Source organism: Lotus japonicus, chromosome 2, assembly GCF_012489685.1.
Source record: "Lotus japonicus ecotype B-129 chromosome 2, LjGifu_v1.2".
Taxonomy (NCBI): domain Eukaryota; kingdom Viridiplantae; phylum Streptophyta; class Magnoliopsida; order Fabales; family Fabaceae; genus Lotus; species Lotus japonicus.
Genome location: NC_080042.1, coordinates 37,621,177 through 37,636,272, shown reverse-complemented (window position 1 = coordinate 37,636,272; position 15,096 = coordinate 37,621,177).

The following is a 15,096-nucleotide window of genomic DNA, read 5'->3' as shown; positions in this document are numbered from 1 at the left end:
ACCCTAAGCCCTAAAACCTTAACCCTTAACCTTAAACACTGACATTTAGTTGAGCTCTACGAACTTGCATCACATTCAATGGAGGAATATCATGAGCTTAAACTTATTGTGGTACAACAAGACACTTTTTGTGTAAGACCCAAGTTTTTAAGCTTAGAATAAGTGGAAGAGATTTCCATTGACGATTAGGCTTGATGTATCGTGAAGGGAAACCTGAACAAAAGTTTATTAGATGAAATATATTTATGAAGGAGAAAGTTCAGGAAAAGTCTGAGGATCGTATCGAAGTCGATAAAAGTTATAGCACGATCGTTATACGCTTAAACCTAGGTCAGAAACCCTAATATATAGCTAATTTTCATTTATAGGCACGATGGAAGTTAATTCCAAAAATCTTCAGAGAAATGTTAGAACTTCTCTTTTTCCATATATCACAATCGTTTCAAGGCGAAACTCTAGGATCTACGAACGTCCGATTCCAATCATCGGAAGTTTGCCGAAATTTCAAAACCCTAGAATCAACCGACAATGAAGACTTTTTCTATTCAGAGCTTCAAATGAATATTCTACACGCGTGCACCCATTTCTCTTGATGATTTCAATCTTTCTTCAGAAGGAAGTTTTCCATTCCGACATTCGATGCAAAAAGCAACTTATCGGGTAAAATAGTTTTACACCGACTTTGCACCGACTTTGCATTAGTTGCCAAAAATACAAGGAGACATCTTCTTAGCTTAGGAATTCCTTTGCCAAAACCTATCTTAGAATTCATGGAGAATGATGCCGGAAAAATAAGATTCGCGAAACTTTCATTTTCCCGCGAATTACCATTTTCTATATATAGCAAAGAAAGGAAGAAAAATCAAAACAAACTACCCAAAACCCACCCAAGGAGGCCACGAGTTTGCTAAGGAGAGGAGGAGAAGAGATTTTGTTCAATCCTTGCTTGATCGTTGATTAATCAGTTGCTGCTTCAAGGTTTCGAGGTATAGTCGCTAATCCTTACCTCTGATCGCTTTTTCCATAGCTTTTCTGTAGAGTTTTCTGAGTGGATAGTTTATGGGTTTTTGCAAAACTATCCTGAATCTTTCATTTCTGATTCTAAACCTCTTCTATATGTGCCCAAGATCACTTCTGCCGGATTAGATTTTCCGTTATGTCGCCGGAATTCCGTCGGAATCAATTTTAGCCTAAAATACCCATTTTGGAGTTTTTGGAGTAAAGCTTCAACCTTTAGGCTGAAAACTATCGCCTTAGCTTAGTGCTAGTAGGATTAGTTGTCATAAACGTCGTTGGTGATGTCCCTGCAAAATTTGGTTTTTGGGATTTCAGTTTTGAAAATCCTAAGTTAAAAATCATGACCAAAATACCCCTGCGACAGTTTTCGATCCGAAAATTTTTCCGAGTTCAGAATACCCTTAGTTACGGCTTATGAAAGCATAGGAACCAAGTTTGATCGAAGAAAAATCGAGCCCCTTAATTGTGAAAAGTGGCCGAGCCTATTAGAGGGGGAGGAAGAAATTTCCTTTTCCGAAAACTTGTCTTTTCGCGCTAGATTATCGTACCTTAGAGTATAGATTACTTCGAGTAACCTTAGTAAGTATCGATAGCTTAGTTCTCGATAGATTCTGATAGTATTTCTGTGACTTTGCTTTAAAGGAACTTTTGAGGAATTTCCTGAGGAGCAACGCTTTGCTTGTGAGGAAGAGTTAGAAGATAATCCTGGAGAATCTGCAGGTGAGGGCTTCTCACTGAATCTCTAGTTAATGATTAGGGTCGATGTTTCGACATTGTTTACTGTTTATGCACTGAGATTGTGTGTGATTGAAAATGTTTTCTGAGGCTTCGGCTGACAATGTAGATGATTCATCTACTGAATGTTTTTGAAGATTGACTTACATGCTATGTGCTATGTGGGTAATCTAGGAGGTGTGGTGCATGATTTATATGCTAAGTGCTAAGTGTTAATGTTGAGATTTCTTGATATATGACATGTTGTTGATTGTGATGATTTAAATATGCTTTACACTGGAAATCTGAGATTCTGAATGGTGAGAATAGCGGGCAGGTCATGCCGATTTTATTTTGAGAGTTTTGAGAAAGTTTGATAGGACGAATGAGATTCGGGCCTTGTTATGATGTTTGTGGATCGAGACATTCTCTGGAGTCATTTGGGGATTAGGAGATCCCGAGAACTTATAGGATTTGCGATAAGACTAAAAAGGATATTATTTTGAAAAGAAAACTCATAAGACATTAAACAACCTCTAAATCTTTAAATAAAGATAATAAACTCGAAAGGAAGCTTTGGATGCAGATCATAGTTTTGGAAAACGAGAATTGTCGTCGGATCCCAGCATTGAGAAAGTTGAGGGGCTTCGAGTATGTAGATGTTGTGGTGCTGTTGGAGCAGCGTTTGTTGTTGTGCTGTTGGAGCAGCTATTGTGGTTGTGCTGTTGGAGCAGCTATGTTGTTGGGCGTATCTTCGACTTTGCGGCGCGAATCCGTATGTCCAAACCCGACGGGTTGGGCCGATTCGGCAATAATTGTTGACACGCGCGAATCCGTATATTCAATCCGATGGATTGGATCGATTCGGCGGTAGTCACTCAGGCACGCGTGAATCCGTATGTTCAATCCGAGGGATTGGATCGATTCAGCGATAACCTTTCGACTCGCGTGAATCCGTATGTTCAATCCGAGGGATTGGATCGATTCAGCGACAACTTTCGACACGCGCGAATCCGTATATTCAATCCGATGGATTGGATCGATTCGGCGGTAGTCACTCAGCCACGCGTGAATCCGTATGTTCAATCCGAGGGATTGGATCGATTCAGCGACAACTTTTCGACACGCGCGAATCCGTATATTCAATCCGATGGATTGGATCGATTCGGCGGTAGTCACTCAGGCACGCGTGAATCCGTATGTTCAATCCGAGGGATTGGATCGATTCAGCGATAACCTTTCGACTCGCGTGAATCCGTATGTTCAATCCGAGGGATTGGATCGATTCAGCGACAACTTTCGACACGCGCGAATCCGTATATTCAATCCGATGGATTGGATCGATTCGGCGGTAGTCACTCAGACACGCGTGAATCCGTATGTTCAATCCGAGGGATTGGATCGATTCAGCGATAACCTTTCGACTCGCGCGGATCCGTATGTTCAATCCGATGGATTGGATCGATTCGGCGATAGTCATTGGACACGCGCAATGTCCGTATGTTCGACTCTTTTGAGTGAACCGACTTGGCGTTGTCATTTGTTGCGTGTGCGAGTCCGTATGTTCAACCCAGGGGGTTGGATCGACTTGACATGCCTAATTGTTGGGCTATCCTGGGGATAAGTCCGGGAAACCGGGAGTTTCCGAGTATGTGATACTCTTTGCTCGTTGAGCAGTTGTGACCATCGGATTGAGATGAGTCGGATGATCCGGAGATCATCAAGAGTTACTATGTGATGTGAAGAAGTGTCTTTTGTCGCAGAATCGACTTTACCTTAGGGTAAGCTTTTAGAGACTTTAGTTTACCTAGAACACGTGGCGACGTGTCGAGAGAGAGTCGGAGACGTTGTTTGACTAATCATCCTGCATTCATGCATACTGATTTAGTTGTCGAGTGTGATTGTTATTTGTTAATCCTATGTGGAACATGTTAATTGTTATTATTGCTGTTAAGTTCATTATGGAATATGCAACCCTAGGATGTTATCCCTAGCTATAAGCCTAAGTGGCTATTCTTTTATCTATATCTATTGGTGCTATTATTTATGTAATTCTTTGGAGTTGACCCTCGCGTCTTCTGTGTGTGCTTTGGCGGAAAAACGCCCTTTGTCAGATGTCTTTGGCGGACTGGTTCACGACGGTTCACCCTTCGGGGGAAACTAGAGTTGGGATGCTGGAACAGGAGCGCATCGCGATAGCGAGCGGAGGACGGATGGTGTACATAGACTAGGTCGTTCTGGATTTCGAATTCGGACGACGATCATGCCAGCATGTAGGATTGAGTGTTAGTGTGAGCTCCTCGAGATGGGATTGGTGTAGGAGTAGAGTCTTAGCTCTGAACATTATTTGTTTCATTCGGGACAGGGTAGTTTCCCACCTATAGCTTTTTGTGTGGTTTCTTTACGGGAATCACAGAGAGTTGGTTGGACTTAGGAGGTCTTGTTTCAGGCCGATGGGCCAGCTTATGCTCAGTTTTGAGGGATAGTGTTGCGGACACTTACCTTTAGATTTGGTTTGTACATTTTGCCTACGGGCGCTACTTTTCTTATTACCCGTCACTGGAGGTTTACTCGTGACGTGGCTAGCTACTTACAGCGGAGGCTGTTTATATATTGTATATTAGTTCTGGTTTTTGTTATTGTTGGGTTTTATTTAATTCAGTCTTGTCTTAGTTATTATCAAAAAAAAATATTTCACGTTTTTCCGCATTAAGTTTACTTTTGGTTACTAAAGTGACGCCACCGAAATCGGGGTGTTACATTTTGTCATTAGGGACGAATTTCTCCACTCAAAAGCAATATTTTGGCCTCTTTCTCCTTTGTTCCCACAATACATATTTTATTACAATTCTCCATTTGTAGTAAGTTTTAGTTTAGCTCTACGAACTCATATCACATACAATAGGTTAATAACACGATTTTAGATTTATGTCCTCTCATAAGCATGTTGACCTCTTTATACTTTTTTCCTACTCTAAAACCTTAACCCTAATCCCTAAACCCTTAACCCTTAACCTTAAACACCGACATTTAGTTGAGCTCTACGAACTTGTATGACATTCGATGGAGGAATATCATGAGCTTAAACTTATTGTGGTACAACAAGACTCTTTTGGTCACTAGGGACGAATTTCTCCACTCAAGCAATATTTTGGCCTCTTTCTCCTTTGTTCCTACTCTACTTATTTCGTTACAATTCTCCATTTGTAGTAAGTTTTAGTTGAGCTCTACGAACTCATATCACATACAATAGGTTAACAACACGATTTTAAATTTATGTCCTCTCATAAGCATGTTGACCTCTTTATACTTTTTTCCTACTCTAAAACCTAAACCCTAAGCCATAAAACCTTAACCCTTAACCTTAAACACCGACATTTAGTTGAGCTCTACGAACTTGCATCACATTCAATGGAGGAACATCATGAGCTTACACTTATTGTGGTACAACAAGACTCTTTTGGTCATTAGGGACGAATTTCTCCTCTCAAGCAATATTTTGGCCTTTTTCTCCTTTGATCCTACTCTACTTATTTTGTTACAATTCTCCATTTGTAGTAAGTTTGAGTTGAGCTCTACGATCTCATATCACATACAATAGGTTAATAACACGATTTTAGATTTATGTCCTCTCATAAGCATGTTGACCTCTTTATACTTTTTTCCTACTTTAAAACCTAAACCCTAAGCCCTAAAACCTTAACCCTTAACCTTAAACACCGACATTTAGTTGAGCTCTACGAACTTGCATCACATTCAATGGAGGAATATCATGAGCTTACACTTATTGTGGTACAACAAGACTCTTTTGGTCATTAGGGACGAATTTCTCCACTCAAGCAATATTTTGGCCTCTTTCTCCTTTGTTCCTACTCTACTTATTTCATTACAATTCTCCATTTGTAGTATGTTTTAGTTGAGCTCTACGAACTCATATCACATACAATAGGTTAACAACACGATTATAAATTTATGTCCTCTCATAACCATGTTGACCTCTTTATACATTTGTCCTACTCTAAAACCTAAACCCTAATCCCTGAACCCTTAACCCTTAACCTTAAACACCGACATTTAGTTTAGCTCTACGAACTTGTATGACATTCGATGGAGGAATATCATGAGCTTAAACTTATTGTGGTACAACAAGACTTTTGGTCATTAGGGACGAATTTCTCCACTCAAGCAATATTTTGGCCTCTTTCTCCTTTGTTCGTACTCTACTTATTTCTTTACAATTTTCCATTTGTAGTAAGTTTTAGTTTACCTCTACGAACTCATATCACATACAATAGATTAATAACACGATTTTAAATTTATGTCCTCTCAGAAGCTTTTTGACCTCTTTACACTTTTGTCCTACTCTAAAACCTAAACCCTAAGTTCTAAATCCTAAACCCTTAACCTTAAACACCGACATTTTGTTGAGCTCTACGAACTTGCTTCACATTCGATGGAGGAATATCATGAGCTTAAACTTATTGTGGTGCATCAAGACACATTTGGTCATTAGGGACGAATTTCTCCACTCAAAAGAAATATTTTGGCCTCTTTTTCCTTTGTCCCTACTCTACATATTTTAGACTCATTTCTACAATCAGAGGCATCACAAGCAACAATTTCTTCTAACTTAGCAATCTGGTTCTTAAGCACAGAGTTAGAATTGATCAAAGCATGATTATCATTTTTCAAATCAGAAATAATTTTCTCATGTTCAGAAGGAGTCTTGGAAACAGCAGATAAGTCCTTTTTCAGCTTCTTATGCTTAGACAATAAGGAGTTATACTTATCCATGATATCAGACAATGCATGTTTCAGTTCAGAGGTAGAGAAAGAAGCGAATACCTCATTTTCATCGTCTGAGTTAGGATCTCCTTCTGATTCTGAGTCAGAGTCAACAGCTCCCTTTGACTCTCCTTCTTTGTCTTTGACAATAGCCATGAGTCCTTGGACTTCACCATCAGAGTCAACATCCTCTGACTCTGATTCATCAAATGTCACCATCAGACTCTTCTTTGTCTTGAAGTGCTTCTTTGGCTTCTTGTCCTTCTTCAACTTTGGACAGTCACTTTTGTAGTGCCCTGATTCTTTGCACTCAAAGCATGTGACTTCCTTAAGTGAGGACTTCTTCTTACCTGAGGATTCAGACTTTCCTTTTGCCTTTCCAGAGCCTTTGTATTTGCTCTGCCTGTGCTTCCAGATGCGATTGAGTCTCTTGGAGATCAGAGTCAGCTCATCTTCATCAGAATCTTCAGATTCTTCTTCAGATTCTTCTTCTTCAGCTTGAAGAGCTTTTGACTTCTCAGCCTTAGCCTTTTCAGATTTAGATTTCAAGGCTATGGACTTTTTCCTCAGATCTTGCATCTCTGAGCGCTTCAGCTCATGGCATTTCAAAATGCTGATGAGTTCTTCTAAACTCATATTCTCAACATCTCTCGTGAGCTCTATTGAAGTCACTAAAGGCATCCAACTTTCAGGAAGACACCTGATGACCCTTATGACATGATCTTTTGTTGTGTAGCTCTTGTTGAGAGGTCGTATGCCAGCTACAAGCAACTGAAATCTGGAGAACATTTCTTCAATGGACTCATTTGGCTCCATGATGAAGGATTCATACTTTTGGATTAAAGACAATTCTTTGACTTTCTTGTTTCCTTCATGAGACATCTTCAGAGATTCGAAAATGCCTTTCGCAAACTCACGATCTGTAATCTTCTGGTACTCTTCATAGGAAATAGCACTTAGAAGAATTGCTCTTGCTTTGTGATGTTGTGAGTACAGCTTCTTTTGATCTGCAGTCATCTCTGACCTTGGGATCTTCTTGCCATCTGCATCAACTGGACGCTCGTAGCCATCCACAATAATATCCCAGAGATCTGCATCGAAACCCAGAAAGAAACTTTCCAGTCTATCTTTCCAATATTCGAACCTTTGACCGTCGAACATAGGAGGCTTTGCATTGTAACCATCTCTTTGAGTTTCACTGGTGGTGGCAGCCATTGTTTTTCACACCGGCCCGGATCACTGAACACTGTTAGGTGTGGTAATCCGAACTTGCGCTCTGATACCAATTGAAGGTATGAAAAACGGTAGAAAGGGGGGGGGGTTTGAATAACGTTTTCAAGATAAAGCTTCCACCTTAAAGATTTTGACAAATCTTTCGAGAACTTAAGTGCTAAAGATAAGAGATAGAAAAGCACACAAGGATTTTATCCTGGTTCACTTGATAAATCACTCAAGCTACTCCAGTCCACCCGTTAAGGTGATTTCTTCCTTCTTAGAATGAAGGCAATCCACTAATCAGGTAAGAGTTACAACTGCACTTGAAACCTACAAGTGACTAACAATTACACTGACTTAGCTCACACTAAGATTCACTCTCTTAGTCTTCTCTAGGATCCGATCAACCTTGATCTCCTAAAGGAACTAAAAAAACTGTTTATCAGAGAATTGTTTACAAGAGATTTGCTTCTAAAAAGCTAATAGTAAACTCAATGAATTTCAGATGAAAGAAAGCTTAGAAGAATTTGAATTTGTCTTGCGCGTATGTGAATGCTTCTAGCCGCTTCTTTCAGTCTTCAGCCTCTTTATATACTCCAAGGATTAGGGTTGAGCGTTGCATGGGAAATGCTACCGTTGGAGGGCAGTTCTGGAAAATCCAGCTTCTGCTGTGTCTGAGACTGTTAGGTAGGTCGTCAGGAAGGTACAGTTGCTTTTGTACTTGGATAGCGACTTGACCTTTAAACCTAGGAGACTTCTGATCAGGAGAAAGCTTCATGTTGGAACTTGTGAAGCCGGTTGATCAGAGTCAGAGGGAAAGCCCAGATCCTCTGACCATTGTTTCTTCTGATTCTGAACTCAGAGGGAAGTACATGGTCTTCAGAGTATCTTGCTTCTGGACATCAGAATTTCACTAATCAGCTTCTGGATCTTCAGAGTCTTCTACACCATCAGAATATCTGAGCCTTCAGTGTTTCTTGGTTATCAGACTTTCTGGATCTTCAGAACTTCTAGTGACTGAGTCCACATCAGAGTTTGTATAACTTCAGAACTTCTGAAGCTTTTCCACTGTTCATACTGAACATGGTGAATGCGAAAGCGTTGCTTGGGTCGCTCTTTATACACAGTGCTTCTGATTTGTGTGAGATTGAGTTGAGGTCAGAGTCTGTAAATAGCACACTCAGAAAAACACGTTAGAGTACCACAATTGTTCATATCAAAAGGTTAACTTGTAATCATCAAAACATAGAGTTGTACTACTAGATCAAAACTTGATCTTACAGAATATCATGAGCTTAAACTTATAGTGGTACAACAAGACTCTTTTGGTCATTAGGGACGAATTTCTCCCCTCAAGCAATATTTTGGCCTCTTTCTCCTTTGTTCCTACACTACTTATCTCGTTACAATTCTCCATTTGTAGTAAGTTTTAGTTGAGCTCTACGATCTCATATCACATACAATAGATTAATAACATGATTTTAAATTTATGTCCTCCATAAGCATGTTGGCCTCTTTATACTTTTGTGCTACTCTAAAACCTAAACCCTAAGCCCTAAAACCATAACCCTTAACCTTAAACACTGACATTTAGTTGAGCTCTACGAACTTGCATCACATTCAATGGAGGAATATCATGAGCTTAAACTTATTGTGGTACAACAAGACTCTTTTGGTCATTAGGGACGAATTTCTCCTCTCAAGCAATATTTTGGCCTTTTTCTCCTTTGTTCCTACTCTACTTATTTCGTTACAATTCTCCATTTGTAGTAAGTTTTAGTTGAGCTCTACGATCTCATATCACATACAATAGGTTAATAACACGATTTTAGATTTATGTCCTCTCATTAGCATGTTGACCTCTTTATACTTTTTTCCTACTCTAAAACCTAAACCCTAATCCCTAAACCCTTAACCCTTAACCTTAAACACCGACATTTAGTTGAGCTCTACGAACTTGTATGACATTCGATGGAGGAATATCATGAGCTTAAACTTATTGTGGTACAACAAGACTCTTTTGGTCATTAGGGACGAATTTCTCCACTCAAGCAATATTTTGGCCTCTTTCTCCTTTGTTCCTACACTACTTATCTCGTTACAATTCTCCATTTGTAGTAAGTTTTAGTTGAGCTCTACGATCTCATATCACATACAATAGATTAATAACATGACTTTAAATTTATGTCCTCCATAAGCATGTTGGCCTCTTTATACTTTTGTGCTACTCTAAAACCTAAACCCTAAGCCCTAAAACCTTAACCCTTAACCTTAAACACTGACATTTAGTTGAGCTCTACGAACTTGCATCACATTCAATGGAGGAATATCATGAGCTTAAACTTATTGTGGTACAACAAGACACTTTTTGTGTAAGACCCAAGTTTTTAAGCTTAGAATAAGTGGAAGAGATTTCCATTGACGATTAGGCTTGATGTATCGTGAAGGGAAACCTGAACAAAAGTTTATTAGATGAAATATATTTATGAAGGAGAAAGTTCAGGAAAAGTCTGAGGATCGTATCGAAGTCGATAAAAGTTATAGCACGATCGTTATACGCTTAAACCTAGGTCAGAAACCCTAATATATAGCTAATTTTCATTTATAGGCACGATGGAAGTTAATTCCAAAAATCTTCAGAGAAATGTTAGAACTTCTCTTTTTCCATATATCACAATCGTTTCAAGGCGAAACTCTAGGATCTACGAACGTCCGATTCCAATCATCGGAAGTTTGCCGAAATTTCAAAACCCTAGAATCAACCGACAATGAAGACTTTTTCTATTCAGAGCTTCAAATGAATATTCTACACGCGTGCACCCATTTCTCTTGATGATTTCAATCTTTCTTCAGAAGGAAGTTTTCCATTCCGACATTCGATGCAAAAAGCAACTTATCGGGTAAAATAGTTTTACACCGACTTTGCACCGACTTTGCATTAGTTGCCAAAAATACAAGGAGACATCTTCTTAGCTTAGGAATTCCTTTGCCAAAACCTATCTTAGAATTCATGGAGAATGATGCCGGAAAAATAAGATTCGCGAAACTTTCATTTTCCCGCGAATTACCATTTTCTATATATAGCAAAGAAAGGAAGAAAAATCAAAACAAACTACCCAAAACCCACCCAAGGAGGCCACGAGTTTGCTAAGGAGAGGAGGAGAAGAGATTTTGTTCAATCCTTGCTTGATCGTTGATTAATCAGTTGCTGCTTCAAGGTTTCGAGGTATAGTCGCTAATCCTTACCTCTGATCGCTTTTTCCATAGCTTTTCTGTAGAGTTTTCTGAGTGGATAGTTTATGGGTTTTTGCAAAACTATCCTGAATCTTTCATTTCTGATTCTAAACCTCTTCTATATGTGCCCAAGATCACTTCTGCCGGATTAGATTTTCCGTTATGTCGCCGGAATTCCGTCGGAATCAATTTTAGCCTAAAATACCCATTTTGGAGTTTTTGGAGTAAAGCTTCAACCTTTAGGCTGAAAACTATCGCCTTAGCTTAGTGCTAGTAGGATTAGTTGTCATAAACGTCGTTGGTGATGTCCCTGCAAAATTTGGTTTTTGGGATTTCAGTTTTGAAAATCCTAAGTTAAAAATCATGACCAAAATACCCCTGCGACAGTTTTCGATCCGAAAATTTTTCCGAGTTCAGAATACCCTTAGTTACGGCTTATGAAAGCATAGGAACCAAGTTTGATCGAAGAAAAATCGAGCCCCTTAATTGTGAAAAGTGGCCGAGCCTATTAGAGGGGGAGGAAGAAATTTCCTTTTCCGAAAACTTGTCTTTTCGCGCTAGATTATCGTACCTTAGAGTATAGATTACTTCGAGTAACCTTAGTAAGTATCGATAGCTTAGTTCTCGATAGATTCTGATAGTATTTCTGTGACTTTGCTTTAAAGGAACTTTTGAGGAATTTCCTGAGGAGCAACGCTTTGCTTGTGAGGAAGAGTTAGAAGATAATCCTGGAGAATCTGCAGGTGAGGGCTTCTCACTGAATCTCTAGTTAATGATTAGGGTCGATGTTTCGACATTGTTTACTGTTTATGCACTGAGATTGTGTGTGATTGAAAATGTTTTCTGAGGCTTCGGCTGACAATGTAGATGATTCATCTACTGAATGTTTTTGAAGATTGACTTACATGCTATGTGCTATGTGGGTAATCTAGGAGGTGTGGTGCATGATTTATATGCTAAGTGCTAAGTGTTAATGTTGAGATTTCTTGATATATGACATGTTGTTGATTGTGATGATTTAAATATGCTTTACACTGGAAATCTGAGATTCTGAATGGTGAGAATAGCGGGCAGGTCATGCCGATTTTATTTTGAGAGTTTTGAGAAAGTTTGATAGGACGAATGAGATTCGGGCCTTGTTATGATGTTTGTGGATCGAGACATTCTCTGGAGTCATTTGGGGATTAGGAGATCCCGAGAACTTATAGGATTTGCGATAAGACTAAAAAGGATATTATTTTGAAAAGAAAACTCATAAGACATTAAACAACCTCTAAATCTTTAAATAAAGATAATAAACTCGAAAGGAAGCTTTGGATGCAGATCATAGTTTTGGAAAACGAGAATTGTCGTCGGATCCCAGCATTGAGAAAGTTGAGGGGCTTCGAGTATGTAGATGTTGTGGTGCTGTTGGAGCAGCGTTTGTTGTTGTGCTGTTGGAGCAGCTATTGTGGTTGTGCTGTTGGAGCAGCTATGTTGTTGGGCGTATCTTCGACTTTGCGGCGCGAATCCGTATGTCCAAACCCGACGGGTTGGGCCGATTCGGCAATAATTGTTGACACGCGCGAATCCGTATATTCAATCCGATGGATTGGATCGATTCGGCGGTAGTCACTCAGGCACGCGTGAATCCGTATGTTCAATCCGAGGGATTGGATCGATTCAGCGATAACCTTTCGACTCGCGTGAATCCGTATGTTCAATCCGAGGGATTGGATCGATTCAGCGACAACTTTCGACACGCGCGAATCCGTATATTCAATCCGATGGATTGGATCGATTCGGCGGTAGTCACTCAGACACGCGTGAATCCGTATGTTCAATCCGAGGGATTGGATCGATTCAGCGACAACTTTTCGACACGCGCGAATCCGTATATTCAATCCGATGGATTGGATCGATTCGGCGGTAGTCACTCAGGCACGCGTGAATCCGTATGTTCAATCCGAGGGATTGGATCGATTCAGCGATAACCTTTCGACTCGCGTGAATCCGTATGTTCAATCCGAGGGATTGGATCGATTCAGCGACAACTTTCGACACGCGCGAATCCGTATATTCAATCCGATGGATTGGATCGATTCGGCTGTAGTCACTCAGACACGCGTGAATCCGTATGTTCAATCCGAGGGATTGGATCGATTCAGCGATAACCTTTCGACTCGCGCGGATCCGTATGTTCAATCCGATGGATTGGATCGATTCGGCGATAGTCATTGGACACGCGCAATGTCCGTATGTTCGACTCTTTTGAGTGAACCGACTTGGCGTTGTCATTTGTTGCGTGTGCGAGTCCGTATGTTCAACCCAGGGGGTTGGATCGACTTGACATGCCTAATTGTTGGGCTATCCTGGGGATAAGTCCGGGAAACCGGGAGTTTCCGAGTATGTGATACTCTTTGCTCGTTGAGCAGTTGTGACCATCGGATTGAGATGAGTCGGATGATCCGGAGATCATCAAGAGTTACTATGTGATGTGAAGAAGTGTCTTTTGTCGCAGAATCGACTTTACCTTAGGGTAAGCTTTTAGAGACTTTAGTTTACCTAGAACACGTGGCGACGTGTCGAGAGAGAGTCGGAGACGTTGTTTGACTAATCATCCTGCATTCATGCATACTGATTTAGTTGTCGAGTGTGATTGTTATTTGTTAATCCTATGTGGAACATGTTAATTGTTATTATTGCTGTTAAGTTCATTATGGAATATGCAACCCTAGGATGTTATCCCTAGCTATAAGCCTAAGTGGCTATTCTTTTATCTATATCTATTGGTGCTATTATTTATGTAATTCTTTGGAGTTGACCCTCGCGTCTTCTGTGTGTGCTTTGGCGGAAAAACGCCCTTTGTCAGATGTCTTTGGCGGACTGGTTCACGACGGTTCACCCTTCGGGGGAAACTAGAGTTGGGATGCTGGAACAGGAGCGCATCGCGATAGCGAGCGGAGGACGGATGGTGTACATAGACTAGGTCGTTCTGGATTTCGAATTCGGACGACGATCATGCCAGCATGTAGGATTGAGTGTTAGTGTGAGCTCCTCGAGATGGGATTGGTGTAGGAGTAGAGTCTTAGCTCTGAACATTATTTGTTTCATTCGGGACAGGGTAGTTTCCCACCTATAGCTTTTTGTGTGGTTTCTTTACGGGAATCACAGAGAGTTGGTTGGACTTAGGAGGTCTTGTTTCAGGCCGATGGGCCAGCTTATGCTCAGTTTTGAGGGATAGTGTTGCGGACACTTACCTTTAGATTTGGTTTGTACATTTTGCCTACGGGCGCTACTTTTCTTATTACCCGTCACTGGAGGTTTACTCGTGACGTGGCTAGCTACTTACAGCGGAGGCTGTTTATATATTGTATATTAGTTCTGGTTTTTGTTATTGTTGGGTTTTATTTAATTCAGTCTTGTCTTAGTTATTATCAAAAAAAAATATTTCACGTTTTTCCGCATTAAGTTTACTTTTGGTTACTAAAGTGACGCCACCGAAATCGGGGTGTTACATTTTGTCATTAGGGACGAATTTCTCCACTCAAAAGCAATATTTTGGCCTCTTTCTCCTTTGTTCCCACAATACATATTTTATTACAATTCTCCATTTGTAGTAAGTTTTAGTTTAGCTCTACGAACTCATATCACATACAATAGGTTAATAACACGATTTTAGATTTATGTCCTCTCATAAGCATGTTGACCTCTTTATACTTTTTTCCTACTCTAAAACCTTAACCCTAATCCCTAAACCCTTAACCCTTAACCTTAAACACCGACATTTAGTTGAGCTCTACGAACTTGTATGACATTCGATGGAGGAATATCATGAGCTTAAACTTATTGTGGTACAACAAGACTCTTTTGGTCACTAGGGACGAATTTCTCCACTCAAGCAATATTTTGGCCTCTTTCTCCTTTGTTCCTACTCTACTTATTTCGTTACAATTCTCCATTTGTAGTAAGTTTTAGTTGAGCTCTACGAACTCATATCACATACAATAGGTTAACAACACGATTTTAAATTTATGTCCTCTCATAAGCATGTTGACCTCTTTATACTTTTTTCCTACTCTAAAACTAAACCCCTAAGCCATAAAACCTTACCCTTAACCTTAAACACCGACATTTAGTTGAGCTCTACGA